At 43.4% G+C, this 22,313-nt stretch overlaps 1 pseudogene; it reads right to left on the bottom strand.

Moving 5' to 3' along the window:
• Window positions 1-18,109: 18,109 nt before the first annotated feature.
• LOC145875965 (uncharacterized) lies at window positions 18,110-19,807 on the bottom strand (annotated as a pseudogene).
• Between the last annotated feature and the right edge of the window lie 2,506 nt (window positions 19,808-22,313).

Genomic DNA, 22,313 nt, shown 5'->3' with positions numbered 1-22,313 from the left:
GTGGTTTTTGAGCTGTTCGTTTTAATGGGACGTGTAAACTCATCTTCCTCCTTTCGCACAATTGATTGCCAGCAGCATACCACCCTGCATCCCACTGCTGGCTTGCTTCTGAAGCTAAGCAGGGTTGGTCCTGGTCAGTCCCTGGATGGGAGACCATATGCTGCTGGAGGGCCAGTCGGAGGCACTCTTTCCTCTGGTCTAAACAATGCCCCAGGGCAGTGACTGCCCTGTGTAGGGTGCCGTCTTTCGGATGGGACGTTAAACGGGTGTCCTGACTCTCTGAGGTCATTAAAGATCCCATTGCACTTATCGTAAGAGTTACTTATTGTAGGGGTGTTAACCCCGGTGTCCTGGCTAAATTCCCAATCTGGCCCTCATACCATCACGGCCACCTAATCATCCCCAGCTTACAATTGGCTCGTTCATTCCCCTCCTCTCCCCTGTAACTATTCCCCAGGTTGTTGCTGTAAATGAGAATGTGTTCTCAGTCAACTTAACTGGTAAAACAACGGTAAAAAGAAAAAAAAATCCACATGATATCGATGAGTTATGACAAATAAGTGTTGTGTTCCTTTGTTAAGCGACCCCTAAATTTAAATGCATCACTCCAAAATGTAGCTGACTGTCTTCTGCAGGTTGTCCTCTAATCAGTGAGGTGAAATATATCTCCCATTTCCATGTGTTTTTTTAGTTGTGTTAGTTTCAACATCACGTACAACCTGATTTCCCCCCTAATCGATATCAGTGATTTATTGCTACTTGTCAAAACAACAGTGTTTCTGGTGCTTGTACAGTTTTATAAGGTGCTTGTTTTAAATAATACAAGTAATATAATTATTGTGGCAGATGTTTGTGTATATAGCACATGTTATGTTTAGGTTTTCAATTTATCACAAACTGTTTCTGCATATTGGTTATTGATTTGGACACGTTAAAACTGTTTTGACATTGGGGATATCCCATCTAGCAAAATGACGTTGAAAATATGACTATGCAATCAAATATTTACATTTCATGTAACATTTAGTAGTGATAATTATTTATGCAACCAACTGACAATTTTTTTGGTACAATTATAATGACATTGTTGCCCTGTTTTTAGAATATCAGGGTTCATTCTCAGATGTGCCAACACAAATGTACTAGAGCATGACATTGGGGACTGGGCCCCGTTCCAACAACATGCCTATCTAGTGAACCCTGAATAGAGAGAGAAGCTCCGCAGTGAGGTGGAAAGTTACTACGGATATTGCAGGAGTTTCCTCTTGAAATCAGACATGTCTGTGGTAAGGACAACTTGGTTTCTGATTGTCTCAAGGGTGGGCAGTCAAGAAGATTAGTTTTTTTGCGTTTAGCTAGTGCGTTGCTATAGATCACAATTTATTTTGACTGCACGTTTTTCCGTGTCGGAGATGAGTTTTGTTTGGGCTCGTTCCAAGGGGACGAGAGTTCTAGAAGCTAGTGAGTTTTAGGAAGATGAGAGTTCTAGAAGCTAGTGGGGAGAATATATATATTTTTTCTTGTTTATAATTGTTGACAGCCAGTAGACACCATGTTTATATTGGTGAAGGTGAAGCATTGTAGTTGATTATAATGTGAAATAGAAGTTATTTTCAACTAGTAGAAAAATGAGGAAGGGAAGCGCTACTGAGGTACACAATAGTACATTTTGGTAGACAGAAGGTGCTCTTTGGTAAAGGGGGTGAGTTGGTCATCAAAAAGAAAGGAGGACCAAGGCACTCTTCATATAATTGATTAAAATGCCTTTATTAGTATGGCATGTTCAATAGAAACAATGTTTAAAAAAAATCCAACGCGTTTCGGCTGCATGGCCTTCGTCAGGGAGTACAAAGAAATGATACAATGTCCTCTTTTTAACAGCTTTTCCAATTAGCCCTAATTGGAGAGGGAGTGGTTACAAAATTGATTGGACACACCTAGTAAGCAATACTATACACATTAAAAAGTGAAACACTGTGGCTGTGTCATCACAAAAAAGGAAAGATAATACAACTCCAAGCTAGAGGCACTAGAACACCCAGCAAGGTAGTTCCAACCCTAAACATGTCTGGGAGAGAAGTCAAGAACAAGAAAGCAATCTATTCCCTAGTACACTTGAACCCAACAAAACATGAACAACAGTCTACATTTTACATTTACATTTTAGTCATTTAGCAGACGCTCTTATCCAGAGCGACTTACAGTAGTGAATGCATACATTTCATTTCATACATTTTTTTTCTTTTTCTTTTTTTTATTTTTTTTCTGTGCTGGCCCCCCGTGGGAATCGAACCCACAACCCTGGTGTTGCAAACACCATGCTCTACCAACTGAGCTACAGGGAAGGCTACTTTAATGTCTAAACATTGTTGGTTCCGGTCTGATTGTTGGTTCCGGTTTGGAGCGAGCAGTCGCACCACGCTTCGCTCCACAGGTAATATTCCACTTCGCTACATTACAACGGCTTGATTTGTTTGATCTGAGCAATTCTTCTTAGCTAGCTACATAGCCGTCTTTGTATCAAAGATAATTGTGTAGCTTGAGTTTGAGTATTATCGAGGTGTGCTAGCCAGCCGCGACGCGGCGCCAGACTTACTCAACACACCTAGTCATCATTAACCCACTGCCAGATAGCCATCCGTTACCGACTAGCAGCGCTGTAGTTACTAATACTTCACAACGGAACGATTTGACTAGTGCAGTGTTACCTAGCGAGCTACCTAGTTGTCTTTGTCATAGCTTGATAATTGTTAATTGATAATTGTTAGCTAGCCAGCCATCGAGGTTAGCTAGCCAGCTATTTCCGTCCCCCGCGACGCCATTTTTCCTAACCTAGCCAACTATTACCGACGAGCAGCATTGTTGAAACTAAATACACTACAAGGAACGTCTTGATTAGTGTTATGTTAGCTAGCTAGCTACAAAGTTGCTTTGTATCATGACAAGGTGTAGTACTGAAACTACCGAGGTTACCTAGCCAGCTACACGTTCAAAGTCAACAACGCAGCCACTGCTAGCTAGCCTACTCCACCAGCCAGCAGTACTGTATCATTTTAGTCAATAACATTTTTGCAACGTAAGCTTAACTTCCTGAACATTCGAGACGTGTAGTCCACTTGTCACTCCAATCTCATTTGCATTAGCGTAGCCTCTTCTGTAGCTTGTCTACTATGTGTCTGCCTATCCCTGTTCTCTCTCCTCTGCACAGGCCATACAAACGCTCCACACCGCGTGGCCGCTGCCGCTCTAACCTGGTGGTCCCAGCGCGCACGACCCACGTGGAGTTCCAGGTCTCCGGCAGCCTCTGGAACTGCCGGTCTGCGGCCAACAAGGCTGAGTTCATCTCAGCCTATGCTACCCTCCAGTCCCTAGACTTCCTGGCGCTGACGGAAACATGGATGACCACAGATAACACTGCTACTCCTACTGCTCTCTCCTCGTCTGACTACGTGTTCTCGCATACCCCTAGAGCATCGAGCCAGCGGGGTGGTGGCACTGGAATCCTCATCTCTCCCAAGTGGACATTCTCTCTTTCTCCCCTGACCCATCTGTCTATCTCCTCATTTGAATTCCATGCTGTCACAGTTACCAGCCCTTTCAAGCTTAACATCCTTATCATTTATCGCCCTCCAGGTTCCCTTGGAGAGTTCATCAATGAGCTTGACGCCTTGATAAGTTCCTTTCCTGAGGATGGCTCACCTCTCACAGTTCTGGGTGACTTTAACCTCCCCACGTCTACCTTCGACTCATTCCTCTCTGCCTCCTTCTTTCCACTCCTCTCCTCTTTCGACCTCACCCTCTCACCTTCCCCCCCTACTCACAAGGCAGGCAATACGCTTGACCTCATCTTTACTAGATGCTGTTCTTCCACTAATCTCATTGCAACTCCCCTCCAAGTCTCCGACCACTACCTTGTATCCTTTTCCCTCTCGCTCTCATCCAACACTTCTCACTCTCCCCCTACTCGGATGGTATTGCGCCGTCCCAACCTTCGCTCTCTCTCTCCCGCTACTCTCTCCTCTTCCATCCTATCATCTCTTCCCTCTGCTCAAACCTTCTCCAACCTATCTCCTGATTCTGCCTCCTCAACCCTCCTCTCCTCCCTCTCTGCATCCTTTGATTTCCTCTGTCCCCTATCCTCCAGGCCGGCTCGGTCCTCCCCTCCTGCTCCGTGGCTCGACGACTCACTGCGAGCTCACAGAACAGGGCTCCGGGCAGCCGAGCGGAAATGGAGGAAAACTCGCCTCCCTGCGGACCTGGCATCCTTTCACTCCCTCCTCTCTACATTTTCCTCTTCTGTCTCTGCTGCTAAAGCCACTTTCTACCACTCTAAACTCCAAGCATCTGCCTCTAACCCTAGGAAGCTCTTTGCTACCTTCTCCTCCCTCCTTAATCCTCCTCCCCCTCCCCCCCCTCCTCCCTCTCTGCGGATGACTTCGTCAACCATTTTGAAAAGAAGGTTGACAAGTCAAACGACACTGCTGGTCCTGCTCACACTGCCCTACCCTGTGCTTTGACCTCTCTCCCCTCTCTCTCCAGATGAAATCTTGCGTCTTGTGACGGCCGGCCGCCCAACAACCTGCCCACTTGACCCTATCCCCTCCTCTCTTCTCCAGACCATTTCCGGAGACCTTCTCCCCTACCTCACCTCGCTCATCAACGCATCCTTGACCGCTGGCTACGTCCCTTCCGTCTTCAAGAGAGCGAGAGTTGCACCCCTTCTGAAAAAACCTACACTCGATCCCTCCGATGTCAACAACTACAGGCCAGTATCCCTTCTTTCCTTTCTCTCCAAAACTCTTGAACGCGCCGTGCTTGGCCAGCTCTCTTGCTATCTCTCTCAGAATGACCTTCTTGATCCTAATCAGTCAGGTTTCAAGACTGGTCATTCAACTGAGACTGCTCTTCTCTGTGTCACGGAGGCTCTCCGCACTGCTAAAGCTAACTCTCTCTCCTCTGCTCTCATCCTTCTAGACCTATCTGCTGCCTTTGATACCGTGAACCATCAGATCCTCCTCTCCACCCTCTCCGAGCTGGGCATCTCCGGCACCGCGCACGCTTGGATTGCGTCCTACCTGACAGGTCGCTCCTACCAGGTGGCGTGGCGAGAATCTGTCTCCGCACCACGTGCTCTCACCACTGGTGTCCCCCAGGGCTCTGTTCTTGGCCCACTCCTATTCTCGCTATACACCAAGTCACTTGGCTCTGTCATATCCTCACATGGTCTCTCATATCATTGCTATGCAGACGACACACAATTAATCTTCTCCTTTCCCCCTTCTGACAACCAGGTGGCGAATCGCATCTCTGCATGTCTGGCAGACATATCAGTGTGGATGACGGATCACCACCTCAAGCTGAACCTCGGCAAGACGGAGCTGCTCTTCCTCCCGGGGAAGGACTGCCCGTTCCATGATCTCGCCATCACGGTTGACAACTCCCTTGTGTCCTCCTCCCAGAGTGCTAAGAGCCTTGGCGTGACCCTGGACAACACCCTGTCGTTCTCCACCAACATCAAGGCGGTGACCCGATCCTGTAGGTTCATGCTCTACAACATTCGCAGAGTACGACCCTGCCTCACACAGGAAGCGGCGCAGGTCCTAATCCAGGCACTTGTCATCTCCCGTCTGGATTACTGCAACTCGCTGTTGGCTGGGCTCCCTGCCTGTGCCATTAAACCCCTACAACTCATCCAGAACGCCGCAGCCCGTCTGGTGTTCAACCTTCCCAAGTTCTCTCACGTCACCCCGCTCCTCCGCTCTCTCCACTGGCTTCCAGTCGAAGCTCGCATCCGCTACAAGACCATGGTGCTTGCCTACGGAGCTGTGAGGGGAACGGCACCTCCGTACCTTCAGGCTCTGATCAGGCCCTACACCCAAACAAGGGCACTCCGTTCATCCACCTCTGGCCTGCTCGCCTCCCTACCTCTGAGGAAGCACAGTTCCCGCTCAGCCCAGTCAAAACTGTTCGCTGCTCTGGCACCCCAATGGTGGAACAAGCTCCCTCACGACGCCAGGACAGCGGAGTCAATCACCACCTTCCGGAGACACCTGGGATAGGATAAAGTAATCCTTCTAACCCCCCCCTTAAAAGATTTAGATGCACTATTGTAAAGTGGTTGTTCCACTGGATATTATAGGTGAATGCACCAATTTGTAAGTCGCTCTGGATAAGAGCGTCTGCTAAATGACTAAAATGTAAAAAATGTAAAAAGTAAATAAGGCTTTATGACTGCTGAATACCAACTATCAATCACTTAGATCATGTATTTTCAGGTAGAGATACATCCTTGGGATGTCCCTAGGCCGTTGAAGTTGACATTTAAAATGGTTAAGGTAGGGGTTAAGGTTAGGGTTTAGGGTAGGCATGTCCCAAGGATCCCAGATAGCATTGACCATTGTGCATTATTCTGTCTCTTTTACATAGCAGGTGATGGGATCTGACTTCTGAACTTGAAAATATTAAATATCCTTATTATGTGAAATTGAATGAAACAATAATGTATGTTGATGCTAATATGATGTACAATATTCCATGATGTTTCTATATGATAACAATAGAGTAATATATTTAATATGATGTACAATATTCCATGATGTTTCTATATGATAACAATACAGTAATATATTTAATATGATGTACAATATTCCATGATGTTTCTATATGATAACAATAGAGTAATATATTTAATATGATGTACAATATTCCATGATGTTTCTATATGATAACAATAGAGTAATATATTTAATATGATGTACAATATTCCATGATGTTTCTATATGATAACAATAGAGTAATATATTTAATATGATGTACAATATTCCATGATGTTTCTATATGATAACAATACAGTAAAATATTTAATGTCATATACTATTTAACAGTTTCACTAATTCATTTTAATTAACTAAATCATTATGACACACCCCTCTCTATTGTCATTGGTTGCACTAATTGCACTGTTTGTCTACATAACCTGGTTCAAGTATTGATGACATCACCCTGAAGAAGGCATAGTGATGCTGAAACGTTGGTAAATACCCATTCAATTGCTGGGAGTTTATACATGGAGTGTGCAACTTTATTTTGATAGTTTATAGTTTATTCGCCATTAGTCAGGACCTCCTCACAAACTATTCTTCTGGGTGTGCGCCAGCTCATGTTTTTTAAAGGTAGGTAACAACACATCCGCCACACTGATCCTCAACACAGGGGCCCCTCAGGGGTGCGTGCTCAGCCCCCTCCTGTACTCCCTGTTCACTCATGACTGCACAGCCAGGCACGACTCCAACACCATTATTAAGTTTGCCGATGCCACAACAGTGGTAGGCCTGATCACCAACAACGATGAGACAGCCTATAGGGAGGTCAGAGACCTGGCCGTGTGGTCCCAGGACAACAACCTCTCCCTCAACGTGATCAAGACAAAGGAGATGATTGTGGACTACAGGAAAAGGAAGACTGAGCACGCCCCCATTCTCATCGACGGGGCTGTAGTGGAGCAGGTTGAGAGCTTCAAGTTCCTTGGTGTCCACATCACTAACAAACTATCATGGTCCAAGCACACCAAGATAATCGTGAAGAGGGCACGACAAAACCTATTCCTCCTCAAGAGACTGAAAAGATTTAGCATGGGTCCTCAGATCCTCAAAAGCTTCTACAGCTGCACCATCGAGAGCATCCTGACTGGTTGCATCTCTGCCTGGTATGGCAACTGCTCTGCCTCCGACCGCAAGGCACTACAGAGGGTAGTGCGTACAGCCCAGTACATCACTGGGGCCAAGCTCCCTGCCATCCAAGACCTCTTTACCAGGCGGTGTCAGAGGAAGCCCCCCCCCCCACTCTCTGTTATCATCTATGCATAGTCACTTTAATAACTCTACCTACATGTACATATTACCTCAATTACCTCGACTAACCGGTGCCCCCGCACATTGACTCTGTACCGGTACCTCCTGTATATAGTCTAGCTATTATTATTTAACTTCTGCTCTTTCATTCTTGTTCCTTTTATTTAGTATTCTTATTTGTACTTTTTAAAACTGCATTGTTGGTTAGGGGCTTGTAAGTAAGCATTTCACTGTAAGGTCAAATTCAATTTGATTTGATAGACTCATAGTACAGAATGAATGACTGACTGCCCAGTTCAACATCAGTTCACCGTCTCACCTCATACTGTATTGGAGCAGCAGCAGCTGACTGCCCAGTTCAACATCAGTTCACCGTCTCACCTCATACTGTATTGGAGCAGCAGCAGCTGACTGCCCAGTTCAACATCAGTTCACCGTCTCACCTCATACTGTATTGGAGCAGCAGCAGCTGACTGCCCAGTTCACCGTCTCACCTCATACTGTATTGGAGCAGCAGCAGCTGACTTGATCGTTGATGCTAATCATCATGTTTGAATCTGAGAGTAAATAGAGCCGACTACACTCTAAAAATGAAGGGTTCAACTGGAGTTGTTCTCAGATCCCCTAAGAACCGTAGGGTTCTTGGTCAATGAAAAACAGACCCAAAAGGTTCTTCAAAGAACTTGTTAGAAGGTGGGTTCATCGAGGAACCTCCGTTGTTGCTGGACTTCTTCCGGGAACTTCGCAATTACAACTGGAAACGATGGTGACAAGTTTGGATGCGACAACAGTTAAAAAGGTTAAGTTGGGTTGATGTTTGGCTCTGAATATGTATCGAAATAATGTATTATAATAATATAACATACTAATAATGAATAACGAAGACAATGATGGTTTTCTGTGAATATCTTCAATAACGTAACTATAGCTAATTAACGTAAATATTAGAAAGCCGGGTTTGACCGTCGGCGTTGTATGAGCTACAGTACAGTACCGTTAGCTAGCTAGCTAACGTTATGTCCTAACTAGGCACAACTAGGTTTGGATTATTTCCTCAACTATATTCTTTCCCATATATTGTATATCGTTTCCATACTGCCAACATGGCTTTACACTCATTAACGTAAGTTTCCAATCTAGAGCAGTTCTCACTTTTGTGATAATGAACTAGCTAACGTTAGCTTCGTTAACTAACTAACTAACTAACTAACTAAGGACGGTGACCTGTCCAGACGAGATGTTACAACGAACTGAATCATCAATGGAGGTCTTCCTCTTTATATAGCCTGCTACAGCATGCAATACTATTAACTCACAAGGGGGCAGAACGTTACATGTACAATACTATCCCATTTTGGAAACGTTACATGTACAATACTATCCCATTTTGGAAACGTTACATGTACAATACTATCCCATTTTGGAAACGTTACATGGACAATACTATCCCATTTTGGAAACGTTACATGTACAATACTATCCCATTTTGGAAACGTTACATGTCCGCCCCCTTGTGGAGGGAAATTAATATCTTAGATGGTAGCTGTAGATGGGATTCAAATGCATAATGGTATTAATACAGTGTCTAGACCACCTCTTTTGTATAAATGCCCTTCAGAATCCAAACACAGTATTGCCACGCAGCAAAATGTTGCGTATGATCTTTCAAGTCAGCCTGATAAAATATTGAACAATTTGTGTACAAAGATATCTTGAAATGTGATATTAGGGCTGTATGGCAGTACTGTTACTGTATGGCAGTACTGTATTGGCTAGTGCTTTCTCCAATATGTTCTTCTATTTTATATTATATTATTTGTCGATGCCTATAATCTTTCAATATTTATTTTATATATATATATATATATTAATGCTTGTAAGACTATTCTTTGACACATTTTCTCTTCCTTTGAAACTCTTATAGGACAGAACATGGACACAATGCAATTGGGATCAAGAAGAAGGTACAGATATGTTGTAGGACAGCTGCATTTGAAGTGTACATTTAACCTACATAGCAGTCAATACAAACATAGAACATCACCCAAAACACCCAAAACAAACACTCCCTGCCACACCCTGACCAAACTACAATAACAAATAACCCCTTTTACTGGTCAGGACGTGACAGTACCCCCCCCCCCCCCCCCCAAAGGTGCAGACCCCGAAATGCACCTCAAACTAAAAAAAAACACAAAAACAACCCCAAACCTAAAGGGAGGAAAGGGAGGGTGGCCACCGTCAAGGACGGTTCCTGTGCTACACCCCCCCATCCCAATCCTCCCCCCACGGATGTGGCTCTTGGCGTAGCTCCCGTTCCGTAGACTCTAGGCTGGGGAGCGTCGCTGCAGACACCTGGCTGGGGAGCATCTCTGCCGGCTCCGGACTGTAGGCCGTCTCTGCTGGCTCCGGACTGTAGGCCGTCTCTGCCGGCTCCGGACTGTAGGCCGTCTCTGCAGGCTCCGGACTGTAGGCCGTCTCTGCCGGCTCCGGACTGTAGGCCGTCTCTGCAGGCTCCGGACTGTAAACTGTCGCCGGAAGCTCCGGGCGGGGAACTGTTGCCGGAAGCTCCGAACAGGGAACTATCGCCGGAAGCTCTGGACGGGGAACTGTCGCCGGAAGCTCTGGACGGGGAACTGTCGCCGGAAGCTCTGGACGGGGAATGCGCACTGGAGGCCTGATGCGTGGGGCTGGCTTTGGAGGCGCCAGACTAGTAACACGCACCACAGGGCTAGTGCGAGGAGCAGAAACAGGACGTACTGGACTGAGCAGGCGCACTGGAGGCCTGATGCATGGGAATGGCTTTGGAGGCGCCGGGCTAGTGCGAGGAGCAGGAACAGGACATACTGGACTGGGCAGGCGCACTGGAGGCCTGATGCGTGGGACTGGCTTTGGAGGTGCCAGACTAGTGACACGCACCTCAGGGCTAGTGCGAGGAGCAGGAACAGGACGTACTGGGCTATGGAGGCGTACCGGAGATCTGGAGCTCAGGGCTGGCACACACCGTCCTGGCTGGATGGTCACTATAGCCCGGCACGGGCAGAGCGCTGGCACAGGGCGAACTGGGCTGTGCTGGGGAATGATGGCTGCCGTGCGTAGAGCAGGCGCAGGGTAGGCTGGACCTAGGAGACGCACTGGTGGCCAGATGTGCTGTGCCGGCGCACTTCTCCCTGGCTGAGTGCCAACTCTAGCACGGCAATGCTGAGGAGCCCGTATCGACCGCACCGGGCTATAGCTGCGCACTGGCGACACAGTGCGTAACTCAGCATAACAGGGTGCCTGCTTGATCCGTCGCTCCCCATAATAAGCACGAGGAGTTGGCTCAGGTCTCCAACCTGACTTACCCCAACTCCCTGTGTGCCCCCCCCCCCCCCCCATTTTGGGGGGGGGCTGCCTCTCAGGCTCCTGTAGCTCCCTTAATTTGTCCTCCCAGAATCATCGTTCCTCCTTCCATGTCGATCCTTCTCCCCGGTGCTCCAGTCCACGCTGCTTGGTCTTCTTGTGGTGGGTGGTTCTGTAACGGCCGTCGAAGGGAGTAGACCAAGGCGCAGCGGGTTGAGTGCTCATATTTAAATATTTATTCGAACATTTAAACAAAACAAGAAAAACGACAGCCAAACAGTACTGTCAGGTACACTAAACACTAAACAGAAAATAACCACCCACAAAACACAATGAGAAAACCCCCTACTTAAATATGGTCTCTAATCAGAGGCAACGAGATTCAGCTGCCTCCAATTAGAGACCAACCCCAAATAATTCCAACATAGACAACCTAGATTAAACATAGAAATAGAATAACATAGAACATCACCCAAAACCCCCAAAACACACAAACAAATAACCCCTTTTACTGGTCAGGACGTGACAATACACACTAAAGCTGAAAAAATCTGTATTTAGCATCAAGTCTACAATATTGTTAGTTTACCTATGATTCATCTTTAATGTTGTTTTTATTGTACATCATTAGTTGTATTTTTTAAATGTCATGTCATGTATTCCCCTGTGGCTCAGTTGGTAGAGGATGGTGTTTGCAACGCCAGGGTTGTGGGTTTGATTCCCACGGGGGGCCAGTACAACAACAACAAAAATTCATGAAATGAAATGTATGCATTCACTACTGTAAGTCGCTCTGGATAAGAGCATCTGCTAAATGACTAAAATGTAAAATGTAAACAAAAAATGTCATGAAAAGCACTATACAAAGTAAATGTATTATGTATTATGGTCTGACATGCCTGCAGAAATGTTGCAATTTTGTAATGTGTTTTGTTTGGTAAATTGTTTTGTAAATATTAATTTACATTTGTGGTGCCACTAAATAAACAATGAATTATTTAAATCAATACTGTCAATATTGTTATTATTAATATTAAAATATGTTTTTATAATGGAGGGAGGGTGGACAGGGAGTTTAAAAAATGAACCCCAAAAGGTTCTTTGAGGAACCATGATAAGGGGTTCTTCAAATAACTTATAGGGGTTCCCACAAAAGGTTCTTCAAATAACTTTTAGGGGTTCCCCCACAGTTCCAATTTGAAGAACCCCTAAAGGATACTCCAGGAACCTTATCTTTTTAGAGTGTATATTGATAAAAGTCACCTGGTCCGAGAGACATTTAAATAGTTATACACAGCCCAATTTGGGATGACTCTTTTAGGGCGAAATAGCGGCCACAACAGACAGACCTGATATCGACCATAATTCAACGTCCTTTGGACGTCACGTGCTGACTGGGTATGACCAAAGTTATTCTATTTATCTACACTTTGAAGTACATTTTTACACTATAATAAATGTTTATGATGCCACATCGCTCGTTTTCAAAGGGAGTCGTTGGTTTTTAGGAGCAGTCGCTTTTGAGCTTTTTGTCTGAAAGTATTTTCTCAACTGCGATACCAACTCCAGTCGGCAGATGGCGATGTGTGTCTTTCAGGTGATTCTGCCACTGTGACGTATAATCTAGTGGACGGGACGCTTCTTCAACATCAACAGCTAGTCAGCCACCTTTGTACACTCTAACTTTATGGAAAAAGGTTTATTCAATAAATCTAGCAACTCCTCTCATACTGGGAAGAACCCCCCACAGGCCTTAAGGGCAGTTTTTATTTCAAATGTAGTAGCCGGATGGAGAAAATCCAATAAGCGTTTTATAGTTACATCGTTAGGGTAACTTACCCTAAAGTGGACACACTCCCATCAGTTTCTGAGACAACTGCCCAGACTTTGTAGACTGCTTAAACCTCATCTTTATCAAATGATCCATTAAAGATACCAACTCAAAACCTACGTTCGTCTACATATGGGTTGTTTAAATTGTATCTAATTATATTCCCAGTATTACTTCATCAAATCTCTAGTAATCGATTATACACACATACAATTCATCATATATTCAAAGAATCCATATAAAACGTAAGAAATTCTCAGGTAGTCACGACAACCATTCCATTTGCTTTTTCAGGGACTCTCCATAGCAACGAAGCAGCTCTCCAAACATCCTCCCAGCAGAACAAAAAAATAAACTTTGGTTTCATCTGATTAAGACTCATTTCCACAGTCACACAACTCTCATATCACAGTCGCACAACTCTCATATCACAGTCACACAACTCTCATATCACAGTGTCGTGGACGAATCAGAATTAGTTGGGTAACATAGATAATTAAGATGTTTTATTAATATAATATGCTTATTTGAGGTACTTGTCATTAGAAAGTCTCCATTGGACTCTGGTGTCTTTTCAGTTGCACGTCTCCCTTAGCTGGGGCTCAGACACTTGGGGCCCAGAGAGGGGAGAGGTCAGACTTGTCGTCATGGGAATGTGTCTTTACCTATTTCTTAAACCATGTGAAGGGATGGCGTGATTACTGCGGAACCAATGACTTGTCTGTGAGCAAGTCACTCCCTCCTTTTCTTTATTGGGGGGAGGATTATGGCAGTAAATGGACCCTTGTATGTCCTCTCTTAGATCTCGCACTTATCCTGTGATAATATATGGCCTAGAGGCTCACTCCCTCCAGTGAGCCTGTCCAGGAGTAGGGTCAAGAGGGGGTTTGCTTGAGATGGGAGTATCTAGAGTTGACAATTGATATATGCCATTGGATGAAATTGTGTTTTTGTTCAATACCGTAACAGGGAGGGACAGTTCTACGGGGACCAGATACTGGTCTATATAATGAACCCTGTTGACATAGCAGTTACTGTCTGATGTGTTTTATTGATATCTGTCATACAAAACTTAACCTTTGTGAACTGTTACTAAGTATCTGTGGTTTGTCAATGTACGTTGAAGGGGCTGTATCGTTGCTATAAAAGATCCCTGTAGCCATTCTGTCATCACCTTCCTGGTTCATTCGAGAGAGTGTATTATTGAAGGTCAAGAACTTTTGCAAAAGTATCTTAAGTATTAAAGATGTAGTTTAACTCGGACTGGTGTGTTTGTAACTCCTCATTTGGTAATGCGGAAATTAGCCACCACAACAGTCACACAACTCTCATATCACAGTCACACAATGCTATTCCCAAACATACCTAATCAATTAGTTGTTTTTCAACAATATTTTAACCTGCAGGAATATTTCCACATTTCTATCTCATGGTTAGTTCCTAGGATAATGCAACTCATACATTTTTCATTACTTCTAAAATGGGGTACAGGTTTAAAATAATTACAGGTTTAGAATAAGTACAGGTTTAAAACAAGTTTCCATAAAGCCAACATGGCTTTACTCTCATTAACGTAAGTTTCCAATCTAGAGCAGTTCTCACTTTTGTGATAATGAACTAGCTAACGTTAACTAACTATTACAGGTTTAAATCAAGTATATGTTTAAAATAATTACAGGTGCACCTTACTAGCTTATACTATATCATAAATGGTCTTAACTAGTAAACACAGATTCTAGTTTTCATTCAGTTCACAGATGGCTGGCTGGGCTTTACACCTCCAAGGCGGCGCCCCCCCCCCCCCCCCCCCCACAGGAATACACACTCAGAGCCTACTGACTGGGCCCTGTTTACACCTCCACACAGGAATACACACTCAGAGCCTCCTGACTGGGCCCTGTTTACACCTCCACCCAGGAATACACACTCAGAGCCTCCTGACTGGGCCCTGTTTACACCTCCACACAGGAACACACACTCAGAGCCTACTGACTGGGCCCTGTTTACACCTCCACACAGGAATACACACTCAGAGCCTACTGACTGGGCCCTGTTTACACCTCCACACAGGAATACACACTCAGAGCCTCCTGACTGGGCCCTGTTTACACCTCCACACAGGAATACACACTCAGAGCCTCCTGACTGGGCCCTGTTTACACCTCCACACAGGAATACACACTCAGAGCCTCCTGACTGGGCCCTGTTTACACCTCCACACAGGAATACACACTCAGAGCCTACGAGGCTTTTCTAAAAACTCCACTTTACTTCGCTCACCTCTTTTTTTTTTTTAACTACGTTCGAGATGTGGTATCCACTCAGCTCACTGCCTCTCAGATCAAAGGTGGGACCATCTGCTCCGTTCCTGAAGTGTGGTCTCCCTGAGATCCCAAGTTAGAGGGATCCCTGGTGCACCATTTACCCAGGTCACCAGGAGCGGTCACCAAGTGAAGATTCACATCCCCAAATGTGGTGATTAATTTCTTTAACATCAAATGAGACAAACTTATCACACAAGTCAGAGTTATACTTAAACTAAATCTTTATGAACTTATTAATAAGGGAGCAGGTCAATACAACACGCAAATATAGGGTGAATCAATTGAGTGCTCTACGATAATGATGGCTGGTCGACGAATCACCCCCAGATGACTCGTTGAGAACCACGATACAAAAGTACAAAGGTATTTTAAAGCCAAGATACACCCCTTTCAACCTACATGACAAACAACCGATGAATAGAATGGGTCACAAGCTTAAGATTTGTATGAAAGATGCTTCTAATTCTCAGCAGACAGTATCTGCTGTAAAAACAGTACTCTTTGTGTAGAGACCAGGGTCTGGCCCTGGGGTCATCTCTCCCTGGTACCATATAGAACAGAAACATTAACTCATGTTCTGGAATGCGGTCTCTTTAGGTTTTATCACCCAAAATACATTGTAAATCTCCTGTCAGTGTTTTCTCCCAGAGGCCCATCCTCAGTAGAACACAGACACAATAGTTCTAAGAACCCTCTATTCTGTTGCATAAAACCACCATTTGATGCAATAAAAGTATTATAACAAAGTTGCAGTTTTGCTCTCTCAGTGTCCACTGAAAGTTGACTAGTAACAACAACTGGGACCTAAAAGACACCCACCATGAGACCCACTAAATCTGCCCAAGAAGAGGAAAACAAAAGAAAAACCCACACCAAACTTAAAGACAGGAAGTAAACCAAAAAGGTGGAGCAACTAAAGGTGTTGACTCTCCACATGTATCAAGACAACTGGAGCACTGGGCCAGACACTCTTAAATAGAACCTGGACCAGCTCAGGTGAAACACCTTCCCACTAACGAGATGGACAAGCCAGCACAGGTGTAACACATACTGACTAACGAGGTGACACCAATCAGTGCGTCCTACGTGCTAACGAGCTAGACGTGGTAACGAGCTAGACGTGCTAACGAGCTAGACGGGCTAACGAGCTAGACGTGCTAACGAGCTAGACGTGCTAACGAGCTATACATGCTAACGAGCTAGACGGGCTAACGAGCTAGACGTGCTAACGAGCTAGACGTGCTAACGAGCTAGACGTGCTAACGAGCTAGACGTGCTAACGAGCTAGACGTGCTAAAGTCCAACCTCAAAACAAAATGGAAAAACCAAAGACTAACACCTTAATAGAATGCTTACCACCAACAGAAAACAACTTCCATTTCTCATTATAATCAACTACAATGCTTCACCTTCTACAATATAAACATGGTGTCTACTGGCTGTCAACAATTAAAAACAACAAGAAAAAAACCCTAAAACGCTTCTGGAACACATTTTTTATATTTTTTTCCCCACTAGCTTCTAGAACTCTGGTCCCCTTGGAACGAAAAATACGGAAAAGAATAAGAGATAAAACTCATCGCCAAAAAACCAGTCAAAATAAATTGTAATCAATGGCACTGGCTAACGCAAAACTTATTAACTGCCCACAATCAGCAACCAAGTTGTCCTTACCAGGGACATGTCTCATTTCGAGCTTCTCTCTCTTCTCAGGGTTCACTAAATAGGCATGTTGTTGGATCGGGGCCCAGTCCCCAATGTCATGCTCTAGTACATTTGGGTTGGCACATCTGAGAATGAACCCTGATATTCTAATAGCAGGGCAACAATGTCAATATAATTGTACCAAAAATTGTCAGTCGGTTGCATAAATAAATATTTGGTTGCATAGTCCTTTTTTCAAGGTATTTTCAATGACATTTTTCTAGGTGGGATATCCCCAATGTCAAAACACAGTTTTAACATGTACAAATCAATAACCAATATGCAGAAACAGTTTGTGATAAATTGAAAACCTAAACATAACATGTGCTACATACACAAACATCTGCCACAATAATCATATTACTTTTTAAAAACAAGCTCCTTATAAACTGCACAAGCACCAGAAACACTGTTGTTTTGACAAGTAGCAATAAATCACTGATATCGATTAAGGGTGAAATCAGGTTGTACGTGATGTTGAAACTAACACAACTAAAAAAACACATGGAAATGGGAGATGTCTTTTACCTCACTGATTAGAGGACAACCAGCAGAAGACAGTCAGCTACATTTTGGAGTGAAACATTTAAATGTAGGGGTCGCTAAACAAAGGAACACAACATTTATGTCATCACTCATCGATATCATGTTGAAATCAATTGTGTGAGAGGAGGGAGATGAGGTTGCACGTCCTGTTAAACTAACAGCTCAAAATCCACATGGAATATGGGAGTAATGTGTACATCCCTGGTTAGAGGACAATTTGTAGAAAACAGCTAGCTACATTTTGAAGTGTTGCATTTTGATTCCAGTGGGTCACCAACATGGTCACCAACTCTTTTTTTGTTAGTCACTTTTTGTTAAATCACATAAATAGTAACTCTTCCATTTCAGAGCCTGGATTTTCCCCCTGAGGCTAATATCCATATCATGTTGAAATCAATAGAACAGGGGACAAACGTTTAGGGTTCTACATTGTGACATCACTAAAATACTCCTTCTACAATGTTAAAACATTCTACATTGTGACATATCATTGATATCATGAAACAACTCCTTCATGTATGTATTTTCTGATGTTTGATCAGATGTCTTTTATCAGAGTATCTCTTGTTACATTGATCACAGCTATAAGGTTTCTCTCCTGTGTGTGTTCTCTGGTGTAGAGTCAGAGTGCTAGATGTAGTAAAACTCTTCCCACATTGATCACAGCTATAAGGTTTCTCTCCTGTGTGTGTTCTCTGGTGTTGAGTCAGAGTGCTAGATGCAGCAAACCTCTTCCCACATTGACCACAGCTATAAGGTTTTTCTCCCGTGTGTGTTCTTTGGTGTATCTTCAGTTTGCCAGATTGAACAAAACTCTTGCCACATCGAGTACAGCTATAGGGTTTCTCTCCTGTGTGTCTTCTCTGGTGCATCTTCAGTTCTCCAGATTGAACAAAACTCTTCCCACATTGAGTACAGCTATAGGGTTTCTCTCCTGTGTGTCTTCTTTGGTGTATCGTCAGATGGTTAGATTTTTAAAAAAACTTCCCACATCGAGTACAGCTATAGGGTTTCTCTCCTGTGTGTGTTCTCTGGTGAAGAGTCAGATTGCGCAAGCAAGTAAAACTCTTCCCACACTCATCACAGATATACGGTTTCTCTCCTGTGTGTATTCTCTGGTGTGATATCAGGCTGCTTCGATGAGTAAAACACTTCCCACATTGATCACAGCTAAAAGGTTTCTCTCCTGTGCGTGTTCTCTGGTGTAATTTCAGGCTGGTTGAATGAGTAAAACTCTGCCCACATTCATCACAGCTGTATGGTTTCTCTCCTGTGTGTGTTCTCTGGTGTGTTATCAGGTTGATTAGCTGAGTAAAACTCTTCCCACATTGATCACAGCTAAAAGGTTTCTCTCCTGTGTGTGTTCTCTGGTGTAATTTCAGGCTGGTTGAACGAGTAAAACTCTTCCCACATTCATCACAGCTAGAAAGTTTCTCTCCTGTGTGTATTCTCTGGTGTGATATCAGGCTGCTTCGATGAGTAAAACTCTTCCCACATTGATCACAGCTAAAAGGTTTCTCTCCTGTGTGTTTTCTCTGGTGGAATTTCAGGCTGGTTGATTGAGTAAAACTCTTCCCACATTCATCACAGCTATATGGTTTCTCTCCTGTGTGTGTTCTCTGGTGTGTTATCAGGTTGCCTAGTTGAGTAAAACTCTTCCCACATTGATCACAGCTAAAAGATTTCTCTCCTGTGTGTGTTCTCTGGTGTAATTTCAGGCTGGTTGAACGAGTAAAACTCTTCCCACATTCATCACAGCTAGAAAGTTTCTCTCCTGTGTGTATTCTCTGGTGTGATATCAGGCTGCTTCGATGAGTAAAACTCTTCCCACATTCATCACAGCTATAAGATTTCTCTCCTGTGCGTGTTCTTTGGTGTACAATAAGATGGCTAGATGTATCAAAACTCTTCCCACATTGAGTACAGCAATAAGCTTTCTCTACTGTGTGGCTTCTCCGATGAATTTTAATGCCTGATGAGGTGAATCTCTTCCCACAGTCAGAGAGGTTAATTATCTTCCCTGTGGGTCTCTGCTGGTGTTTCTTGAGGAGTTCTGATCTGGAGAGACTCTTCTCTGCCTCATCAGCATCATGAGGTTGTTGAGGCTCCCCAGAGGATCCACGATAGTCCCGTCTCTCTCCTGTGTGAATGACAAAGTCATACAGATGGTTAAAGGCCCACAACAGCAGAAATCCACTGTAAAAGGTCATGCCAACAGCGTAGCCATGATGTTGAACAACAATTGACATCTGTAATGAATGTAATGATTACTTGACATTTGTCTTAAAATGAGCAACAATAGTCATATTTTGTCTTGTTTTCACATTAGTAGTAACATCTAAGATTGGAGGCCCTTTTCTATGTTTGCTGGTGAGAAAAGATTTTTGCTCAGGGGAGTAACCTCCATTACCAGGTTGATTATGAGTTCATTTCACACTACTTTGGATTATAATTGTCAGGCTCGCTTGAATCTCCTGCTTAATATAATGTTTGTGTCGTCATCGCAAATCAACCGCTTTATACTTAAAAAACACTTCAACCAGTAAAATGCTCTTTGGCTTTTTCATCAGCCTGACAATGAGGGTTTGTACACTGTTTGCCAAATTGGCCCATAACTTCACCTAACAACAACATAGACCTACTGTAGGACCCATAACTTCACCTAACAATAACATAGACCTACTGTAGGACCCATAACTTCACCTAACAATAACATAGACCTACTGTAGGACCCATAACTTCACCTAACAATAACATAGACCTACTGTAGGACCCATAACTACACCTAACAACAAATATAGGAAAATAGCTCTGTGTGTTGAACAATAGCCTATCCATCAAGGAACAGTTCTCTACACATTATGAGCTAAGTATCTCCGTTTCCAAACGGACTAACGAGACCCTACAGTAAATCAAGCAGACAATAACACATTATAAACATCAATTTGTTAGGGATGTTGGATCCAACGTGGAGCACGGCATAACTGTCTTTACCAGAGTAATGAATGAAGAAGCACTTTGGTTGTTGTTGCATGTCGTGATGTTTGTCATGTGACTGGCATTCAGAAAAGTATTTCCTGGATCTTCTGATAGTTGATCATGTGACTGTAACTAAACATCTACAGTATTAAGTATTATGTGTAATTATTGAAGAACTGCGTTAATGACAGTATCCATTTGAGTGTTGTCAATAAAGCTAAGATTAAAAAAAAATAATAATGTATTTCACCTTTATTTAACCAGGTAGGCTAGTTGAGAACAAGTTCTCATTTACAACTGCAACCTGGCCAAGATAAAGCAAAGCAGTGCGACAAAAACAACAGAGTTACACGTTGGATAAACAAACGAACAGTCAATAACACAATAGAAAATCTATATATAGTGTGTGCAAATGGAGTACGGAGGTAAGGCAATAAATAGGCCATAGTAGTGAAGTAATTACAATTTAACACTGGAGTGATAGATGTTCAAGTAGAAATACTGGTGTGCAAAAGAGCAAAAAAACGTAAATAAAAACATGGGGATGAGGTAGGCAGTTGGATGGGCTATTTACAGATGGGCTATTTACAGATGGGCTGTGTACAGCTGCAGCGATCGGTAAGCTGCTCAGATAGCTGATGCTTAACCTGTTGGGTCTAGGGGGCAGCATTTGCACGTCTGGATAAAAAAAATGTACCCGATTTAATCTGGTTACTAATCCTACCCAGTAACTAGAATATGCATATACTTATTATATATGGATAGAAAACACTCTAAAGTTTCCAAAACTGTTTGAATGGTGTCTGTGAGTATAACAGAACTCATTTGGCAGGCAAAACCCTGAGACATTTTCTGACAGGAAGTGGATACCTGATGTGTTGTATTGATTTTAAACCTATCCCATTGAAAAACACAGGGGTTTAGGAATATTTTGGCACTTCCTATTGCTTCCACTAGATGTCACCAGCCTTTACAAAGTGTTTTGAGTCTTCTGGAGGGAGATCTGACCGAACAAGAGCCATGGAACGGTGATGTCCCATTAGACACCTGGCGCGCTACTTCATGTTGGGTACCCTCGTTCCAATACGTTATAAAAGGCTATGCATTCGTCCACCTTGAATATTATTCATGTTCTGGTTAAAAAAGGCCCTAATGATTTATGCTATACAACGTTTGACATGTTTGAACGAACGGAAATATATTTTTTCCCCTCGTTCATGACGAGAAGTCCGGCTGGCTTACATCATGTGCTAACGAGACGGAGATTTTTGGACATAAATGATGAGCTTTTTTGAACAAAACTACATTCGTTATGGACCTGTGATACCTGGAAGTGACATCTGATGAAGAGAATCAAAGGTAATGGATTATTTACATAGTATTTTCGATTTTAGATCTCCCCAACATGACGTCTAGTCTGTATCGCAACGCGTATTTTTCTGGGCACAGTGCTCAGATTATTGCAAAGTGTGATTTCCCAGTAAGGTTATTTTTAAATCTGGCAAGTTGATTGCGTTCAAAAGATGTAAATCTATAATTCTTTAAATGACAATATAATATTTTACCAATGTTTTCTAATTTTAATTATTTAATTTGTGACGCTGACTTGACTGCCGGTTATTGGAGGGAAACGATTTCCTCAACATCAATGCCATAGTAAAACGCTGTTTTTGTATATAAATATGAACTTGATAGAACTAAAAATGCATGCATTGTCTAACATAATGTCCTAGGAGT

The sequence above is a fragment of the Salmo salar genome, unplaced genomic scaffold (assembly GCF_965601325.2).
Source record: "Salmo salar unplaced genomic scaffold, fSalSal1 ptg000408l, whole genome shotgun sequence".
Taxonomy (NCBI): Eukaryota; Metazoa; Chordata; class Actinopteri; order Salmoniformes; family Salmonidae; genus Salmo; species Salmo salar.
This window is presented reverse-complemented; position numbering and strand designations above follow the sequence as displayed.